Raw genomic sequence first — 9,247 nt, forward strand, 5'->3', positions numbered from 1 at the left:
GCTGTTCTCACTGCTGTGGTCTCTTTGGGAAGTCCTGCCTCCCCCCTGCACTCCTGGCAATCCCTTCTGGACCTCAGACCCCTGAAAGCTGCATTCACTTCTGCAAGGCTCTGGGCTGAGGTCTGCCCTGTGCTGGTATGTTGCAGCTCAACCCCATATGCAACACAGGGTGTTCCCCCAAGTGACAGAACTGCAGTGTTTCCAGGAAACAGTTACTCACAAATGTAACCAGCAAAAATCCGTACACAGGATTCATCATCACAGTTCGGGATGCACCTACACACCAAGCTCTGAAAAGAGGATGTGGGCACAGCAGCAGTGATAACATCTCTGTGCCCCCTAACAAGTGACAGCGGCTGTCAGACACTGAAACTCCTGCCTGTGCCCCTGCTGCAGACACACCGCGCTGTGCTGGCACTGCTGCAGCATGTTGTACAGCTGCCATCAGTTCTCTGCTGTGCTATTCTGAGAGCTGAGGAAGGGGTCAGGGCAGCTTCTGTTGGTGAGATGCTGAAGGTGGAGAGGATCCTGATGTGCACCGGGGCTGATCAGAGCTTCACCGAGGGCTTTGGGAGTGAAGGCCAGTGGGAGCCTGCACTGCTCTATGTTTTAATAAAAACAGCCCTCCTGCGCTGGAACAACTCCAGGGTCTTCGGACACTTTGCCTATCTCCTCTGTAGTGTTTTCTGTGCATACCTCAGCACACAGGAACGCGTTGCATCAGTCCCAACCCAGGCTGACCTCTGGCTGGCTCCCACCAAGCAGTCACTGAGCTGTTTGCCATCCCTCTTGCAAAGCACTGTCCTATTGTGGGTCAATCATTAACTCTGAACACTTTCTTTGGTGGTGCTTTATTAGTTAGATTTAAGCACACCTTATACAAAGCACTGCTTTGCATATCATACAGCAATTTTTACATCGGCTTTTGATTCTTGCAGCTGAAGCAGTTTGAACAGAAGTTAAAGAAAACTCTGCTTTTGGTAAATAAAGTGAGATCCAGACAATATCCCCCAGAAGGGAGGAAGGGCAGATGACCCTGCAGCAGTTCTCCTATTGCTATATGTAACAGTGAGGGATGGAGAAGGCGAGGTGTATTTCTAGCGCTGAGCCTCATGCAAAGGCTTCTTTCTGTTAGAGCCTTTCACAGCAGAGGCACAGTGCTAGAACTGTTGCCCGAGCTGACCCACACCAGCATCTGTTCCTGAGCCCACCTGCTCCAGGAAAAGCTGGAGAACAACCCCTATCTGTTCCTTGGAGCTTGTGCTGAGGGATGGCTGCTCTCCACCTGGCCAGCACAAATGCTGCCCCTGTCAGAGCAAAGGAACCATCTGCAGCTGCCATTTCGGGCAGAGGCAATGGAGGCAATGACTTAACTCTTCCAGGGCTGAACAGGAGTTTTTCAAGACAGGCTGATACTAAATCTGCTACTATGCCATGGGATGCCTTTGGTTTTGATCCATTTCTGCAATTATAGGTGTCTGAGTTTTGGTTTTCCTTACAAGCTGCTCCTCACTTCCAAGTGAAAAGGCTAAGCTTAGGTAAAAGATATTGCTCAGAGGGACACAGATTCTTTCTTGTAGGAAATCACATAGAGGAGGACCTCGGTTCCCCTGCAGCTGCTGTACTGGCAGATCACGTGCTGCTTCTCCCTCATGCCAGCACAGCTTTCAGTGGGACCAGTGACTTATCTTCCTATTTACCTCTGCTGCTGGGGATGGAAAGGTTTCACCCTTATCAGGAAGGAAAGGCCATTTCCAGCCCCTGGGATTTCCCTCAGAATTAGCCATTTCAGTCAGAATGCAACAACCATTTGCGTCACTGTTAACTTTTAGAAGATGTCCGATGTTTTGCAGAGGCTGAATGCCATATGAATATGAATGACTTGCACAGGGATGAACCCATGGCCCCTTCCTTGCAGGGTTGTTCAGGTATCTCTGCAGGCACAAAGAAGAGTGGGGCAGCAGGCTGCATTGACCCTTGGGGCAGCTCAGGATGCCAGCTGAGCTCAGCCCAATGGTCGGTGTGTGCCAAGGCCTCGGGCTTCTCCTATCCATCTGCAAGCCAGGTGGGCCAGGCAGGGCAAGAAGGGCTCCAGCACAGGGCACCCCTTCATTTCTCTAGTGACCCCAGTGCAGAGGAGCAGAAAGCTGTGCTGTCTGCTTGCATTGTACACCACCGGGCAGCTGTAAGTTCTAACGTTTACTTGCCCACGCTGTATCCCTGGAGGTTGTGGACAACTGAAGAGTCCAAGGCACACTTTGTGACCTCGTGCTGGGCAGAGAGCAGGTACCCAGCATGGAGGAGGTAGGAAAGACGGAGTGAGGAAAAGATGGATAAAGTGGTAAGTGCTGGCTTAGAGGTGAAAGACAAGAAGGAGGGAGTGGAGAGGTGGAGAGGGCTGTTGAACTTCAGAGGCAACAGTGATTGTGCAATACAGCTTCCCACTTGTCCTCAGGTCAGGAGAAGCCAGAAAAGCAAGAAGAATGATGCAAGAGATGGGTAAAATGAGGGGACTGCAAAGAGCAATGCCTTCCCAAAGGGAATTCTTACAGGAGAAGGTCCACCTGCCAAGTAAGGATTGCAAGGTGGTACTCAAGGCTGTACCATCAGGAGAAGGAAGAGTAATGAGGTTTTCCACCCACCAAGGAGGTGTTGGTCCTTCCTTGTATGTACACCAATGGGAGAGTCCTGTAGAAAGCAAATATTGCTGTTGATTTTACATCAGAAGGTATTTTGACAAGAATGAACAGGAAAGTTGGTCACGAAGTACTTGGTATGGGCAGAGTGCTGCTGCTGTCAACATCAAAAGAGAGGTGTGCAGGGTACAGAAAAACTGAATGAAAAAGTAAACTGAATTCATGAGATTTGTGCAAGGACAGAGCAAGGGCAAACAGGTGAGCAGTCACAGCACCCATAGATAGCCTGCACAAATGTAGGCTTTTCAGACAGGATTTTCTCCCTCTGGAAGTCCTGCTTTCTGGTCATGCAGCCAAGATGCCCGGAGGCTTTCTGAGCACCGCTCCAGGTGCCCATCTGCTGCACTGGAAGGAGTCCCAGCTCCTTGCCAGAGGCAGATGGAGGTGCTCTCTACCTCTGCAGACCCCACCGCTGGGACACTGGGTGCGGTGGCTGCTGAACCAGAACCACTGGGTGATTTACCATTCAAAACGTATTTGCTTAGTAGGAGGGGTGTAGTAGGTAGGCAGTGATTTCTATTTAACAGTTGCATGATGAAGTCTATCACCTGTTTCTTTGTTGTCCAGCACAGCCCAGATGAACCTCACTGAAGCCAGGCAGAGGTTGCTCATGCTGCGTGGGGCTTTCAGGCAGATCGCTCTCACAGACCAGCTGCTCAGGCCTCAGCAGGCACCAGAAGCAAAGTGTGCACGGGGGCTCTGTGGGGGGATTATGCCTGAGGTGAGTGCCTTGGGTTGTGGTCACTGTGCTGGTGAGCACGGCTGGAAGTCTTTCCGGATGCACTTTCAGATATGCAGAGGGAGAACTTGCCTGGGGCATGGGAAGAACTGCCAGCTAGAGAATGCATATTATTTATTAGCTGTCGGCAGACTGGGAAGCTCAGCACTTTAAACTCACCAGTTGTTTCTCTGGATTCCACAGAGTGATAATCTTTTGCACTCGGGGGAGCTCAGGGCTTCAATTAGAGCAGGCCCAGCTGTGAAATTGCCCACTCCTGGCCTTACCCACTGAGTAGTGACATCCATGCCTGCAGTTCCCTCTGCATGATGTCTCCCATCCTTTCAGTGGGCAAAACAAGCACTCCGTGGCTGCACTGTGTGGGGTTTCACAGCACTGGGCAGCTAAGCTCCAGCACAGCACTCTGTCCCACTCCTCAAAAGAAAATACAATGAAAAAAGGCTCAGGGTTGAGATAAGGACAAAGAGATCATTTACCAACAGCTGTCACAGGCAAACTGGACAGCACAGGGAGATTAATGAAACTTATTGCCCATTACTAACAGCTTAGACCAGTGAAAACTAAAAACAAACTACAACACCTTTCCCCCATTCCACTGAGATTCCCTGCATATGCAAGATTTCTGCCAACACTGTGAAACAAATTAAGTTCCACAAAGCTATCAAAATCTGCTGTCCAGAAGATGGGGCGGCCTGCAAGCATCTCAGTCAGTTCAGAGCTTCTCCTCATTTGCTGCAGTTCCCATTCATTTACTTCATTGAAGCTCATGCCATTTGTGGCTGCCACAAATATCTGGTTATTGCATCTATCCATTCACAACTGCCTACAGTCCATGGGTGGTAGAGAAACAAGCAACGTGGTGATGCTGGCCTTCAAAATTCATTACACAGAAAGAGAACTGGGTAGGGAAAGTCTCACCTGGTTTGTGTGGTCATGTGCAAAGCTCAAGGCAGCAAAGGGCTTCCTGTTGTAGAGTTGTGATTAATCTGAGCTGTCCCTCACATTAAGAACACACAGCTCCAACACAAGTGATGACTGAGCCTGAGCACCTCGGTGTTGTCACCAATCATGGACTGGAAAAACGATTTCCAGTGAAACTGGTAGAGCCTGACAGCCAGGTCCACCGTGAAGCTCAACAAACTTGACAAATGTTAACCAGGTAAACTTCACACTTAATTTTGGTGCTAGACCATTATAACATTCACTAAGTTATCCTTTGTAATAAAACAGTGAGGTCCTGGGGCAGAGCGTGCTTAGGCAGTGCAGAATGCACTCCTTTAATCTCCTTTATTCATCATCTAATATGCACAACATAGCGCCCCTAAGCTCACACCTTTTTATCTCCACCGCCCTGTCTTCTTCCTCCTCACCTTCACTCTGTGAGCTGCACCTTTGACAGAGGTGATCTGAAAGAACTGCAGCACACCTGGCTGCACAGAGCACTTCTCACCAATTCTATTTCACAGGAAAGACAATGACTTCTGCTTCCACCTTGCTTTGCTGAACACTGAATTCCAGCTGTTGGGGGCTCTGGTTGTTTGTGAGCACAACCTTAGATCAGCCCAAAGAGAACCTTGTAGAGGCTGAGCCTGCGGGGCCAGACACAAGGTACACAGCGGGTTGTTAGAGCTGCTGCAGGGAAATGTGGAATAGCTCTGTGCTGACGGGCAGTGAGCCAGCAGCAGTGCTTGGTGGATTTCAAAATAAGGCGCCAAATGGTTGTTTTGGGAAAAAAAAAAAAAAAAAAAAGACCATAACAAACAAACACTGGGTTTGTTTTCATCAGCGTTTGAGATCGGTGCCAGGCTTTTATATAACAGCAGCACAGGGTGTGAGCTGTGTGTGCTCCCCTCCCACAGCTCCAGTGGGGCTGCAATGATCAGAGCAATTCTCGGAGCCTGCAGCGCTGGGATTGCTTGTGATAAAGCCAGCTTTGTGAGCTCAGGGGAACTGCAGCTCGGCAGCAGCCCACACCCTCCTGCACTGCTCTTCCCAGCTGCCAGCAGGCCGGGGACCTGCCCATGCCCCGAGGAAATCCAAACTGCGCAGCGCACGAGGAGCACGATGGCGAGTATTGATCAGCTGGAATGAAACTTGGCTCTGGGTGTGAAAGTCCAAACTCACCACATCTGATTATTGGCCTGATATTTCAGTAAAGGATAATCTTGACATTAGATTAATGTTGTTATACCTCTACATCAGTAGGTAAACCCAAGAGGGCTCTGACTCCATGGGCTCCAGGACTGCCTGCAGCCAGGCTAGACATCATTTTGTTCCCAAGTGCATCTCATTTCATTTCAGCTGTATTTTCACAGTATTCTCTCAACAAGAAATCTGTCTTCTTACTACTTTGGAAGAACCCCAGAGCTGTGGGGAGCCAGTGAAGGGAAAGTTTGGTACCGAATGCTCCTTTCCCTGATAAAGGCTCTGATTGAGTTTGATTGGGGAATGCTCCTCTGTTGCTCTTGTGTGACAGAAGTGGCTCTTTTTGGTACTGGTAAGAGAAACCACCACTGGGAGAAGTGACAAAGCAGGACTGTTTTAAGGTGCAGAACTCTGAGCCCCCGCCTTATTCCTCTGTTTCTTTTTTGTTGAGATGGGGAAAAACTGAGTTCTCCTTTTCTTTTCTTTTCTTTTCTTTTCTTTTCTTTTCTTTTCTTTTCTTTTCTTTTTTTGTAAAAAGTTCTTAATTCTGGTCACATGAGACCAGTTGCAGCACAAGAGTCTAAAGGGCTGCCCAGGTGATCATAGCGACAGTCGCTCCATATCTGCCACAGAAACAAGCACAGAGCTGAGTTCTCTCTCCCAGGTTTGGTTAACACTTCCCCCATTGCAGTTCAGGCTGAATTCTGCCTCAATGAGAAGGAAGATGCTGTAGCAGAAGAGTATTATTATCGAAGCCCTACCAAACATGATCTGCCTGGAATTAGACGTAAATACATCCTCTATTCATTAGGAGGTGTCTTCTTGTCTTGAAAAAAATCCTTCTATTCGGAGTTTGCTGTCTGCTTTAATTCCACAGCTGTGCACTCTGTTCCTCTTTTTACACACCTCTTTCTCATTAGCAGCTGAGGAAGATCTCATCCATGGCATACTACTAATTTTCTCTCCTTGCTTTGGTGCTTTCTGTCCTGACATTGCCAGAAGCAATTTCATTCAGTGAAAGATAAAAATCTATAGTAAGATATGAGCACTTCTTCCAAGCTTGAAGTCATTGCTAACAATTTTTAAATTACTGTTGAGCTGGGCTGAATTTGGACACCTAGTAAATGTTCTGGGCTGTGTGTTCAATTCATGTCTCATCCTGAAATTAATGAAAACATCTGAGACAACTAAACCAGATAGGCAGTTCAGAGTGAGATAAGGAACATGAGGCAGAGGGGAAGTTTGATGACTACAGGAAAGACAGAAATAATCTCACTATTAAAGACGTACAAGTAATACGGGGCAGAATGAGAAAACAAGACACTGCAGCAGCTGCTAAGAAAGGTAGGCAGTTGAGGTAAAAATCAGCCACGGAGATGTGGTGTTCCCACTTTTGTGACAGTATCAGCATTCAACATCATTATGAAATCCAAGATAGCATCAGAAAACTCGTCACACCAAACTATAAAGTGGCCAACGACTGAAAAGATGCTTAGCATCAAAGGATGTGCGAGGCTTTCCTTTGTCTTGATTCCCTGCTGTAAGCAATCTCTTCACGTCTTTGGTGGGAAGAAGCACCCTGGTGCAAGGCAGAACCTGCCACTGCTGTCTCCATTATCTGACGTCTCAAGAATTTATGCTTAACCTACCCAGATAGCCAGATATGTTGCAAGCACCTCCGAGCTGGAGCTCCACATCAGAACCCAGAGCACTTCCAAGCTCCTGACTTGTTATCAGAGCGAATGCTGTACATGCACAGCTTTCACCTGTGCTGTGCTGCCCACAAAAGTCAGTGTGGGGCAGAGGGTGAGGCAGCAACCTTGGCATCTTCCCATCCCACTCCCCAAAGTGTCCTGTTCTCAGTGAGGAAAAGTGAACAAACACATTCAGCAAACAAAGAGGTGAAGCCAATAACAAGGATGAAAGTCTGCAAGTGTTCTGGTTACTGCTTAAGAAAGGCACATTCTAAATATTGTAGAAAATATGAGATCTCAAGTGTGAGGAAGTATAAATATAAAAGGAAGATATTACTGTGGTGTGGTATCATCACTGTAAAAAAAATATTAAAAGGCAAAAAAAAATCTTGAAATGTACAAAGTTTATAGGATAAAAAAAAAATCTGACAGAATAATGGAAGGGTTTTGACTAAACTTCATGACCAAAGCAGACTTGCATCTGGATTATAATCAACTTGCATTTTGATTATAATCAAAAAGAGGCAAAAGTTGTAAAAGAATTTCCAAACTATGATCAATGTGCAGAGCATCATGTTAAATCACGAGAAAAAATGAGCCAACCCAAAAAACGTTTATGCAGAGGCTTTCAGCATTCCTAAAATACTTTTTTTTTCAGCTTTATATAATCAAATGTAATTACTGGTCTTCCACAGATTTGTTAGTGCTGGAAACTGCATGTTGGGTCAGAACAAGTTCATTCTAAGCACATGGCTTCACACTCACTCAGAAGCGTTATTTTTTAATTAGGTTTTTTTTTTTTTTTTGCTTTGCTCGGGGGAAGGCAGTGATGTCTGATTCGCTGCAGGCTCACAGCAGCTCCGGCTGGAGGCACGCGCTGGGCTCTGGAGCTGATCCAGCAGCAGTTGGTTTACAGTTTGCAACTGGCGCCGAAATTCAAAAAACGCACTGTACTTCAAATCCAGAGCGGGGATGGAAACAATGAGGAAGGAGGTGGCTCTGCAGGCTCCTGGGCTGTCCTTGGTGTGGCTCCCAGCCCGAGCGCGAGGTCAGACCTCCCTGCTGAGAAATGAGGCACAGCGCTCTGGGATTTGTAGTCTGTCCTTCCTGCTTCCTCCTGCAGATGCATTTCAAGGCAAAAACGACTGCTTTCAGAGAGCGGTTTCACACTGAGTTTATATCAGATCTCACTGACTAAGATCCGACAGCAGCGCTCTTTACATACTGATGTGCCTACGCACCTATAGAAATGACAGAAATGAGGTGGTGATCAGCACGATTATTTTCATCCCTCTGAGTAACCCGCTGACACCCACAGCTTTGCAAGCTCTGTGGAAACCCCTGCCCTCAGCTCTCTGCAGGTGGAGGAGCAAAACTTACCTGAAAACCTACTGCTTACACAGGCAGCTGCTACAGATACACAGCAATTGCAAGAGGGACTCAGAACTGCTCACCCACAGCAGAGCTGTACTGAGGTTTTCCAGTTTGACAAGTACTTGATCGTAGGTTCCCTCTAACATGAGAATCAGATCGCTTCTGTTTTGATCATAAACACCTATTTGTTCAGCTTGGATCCCTGAGCTTCTTTTCATCTATTGCATGCAGTATTTCCTTATTTGTTTTTCTATTGTCTTCTATTGCTGGCTTGCATTACACTCATACTCCTTTTTCTTTGCTGTTGTACCACCAACTTCAAACTTGTTTTTCCCGGAAAATCTTCCTTTTCTCAGCCTTCCCTGTTAGTCACAATGCAAAACCACACTGAGTGCTTTTTAGTCTCAAGGCTGGGGACAAAAGGAATTCACTGCTAATGCATTTTATACGGGTTAAATGTGTAAGAACTTACAGAAGTCGGAGTATAATCACTAAAAACATGCTTTGGGAAGGTAATACTCCAAATATTTAGGAAATGAAAAATTCCCAACGGCTCCATTGTGAACTGGCAGCATCCCTTGGGATAGCAAGAGCACTTT

The sequence above is a fragment of the Centrocercus urophasianus genome, unplaced genomic scaffold (genome assembly GCF_019232065.1).
Source record: "Centrocercus urophasianus isolate 14NV4802_14NV808 unplaced genomic scaffold, USGS_Curo_1.0 seq_1245, whole genome shotgun sequence".
Classification (NCBI taxonomy): Eukaryota; Metazoa; Chordata; class Aves; order Galliformes; family Phasianidae; genus Centrocercus; species Centrocercus urophasianus.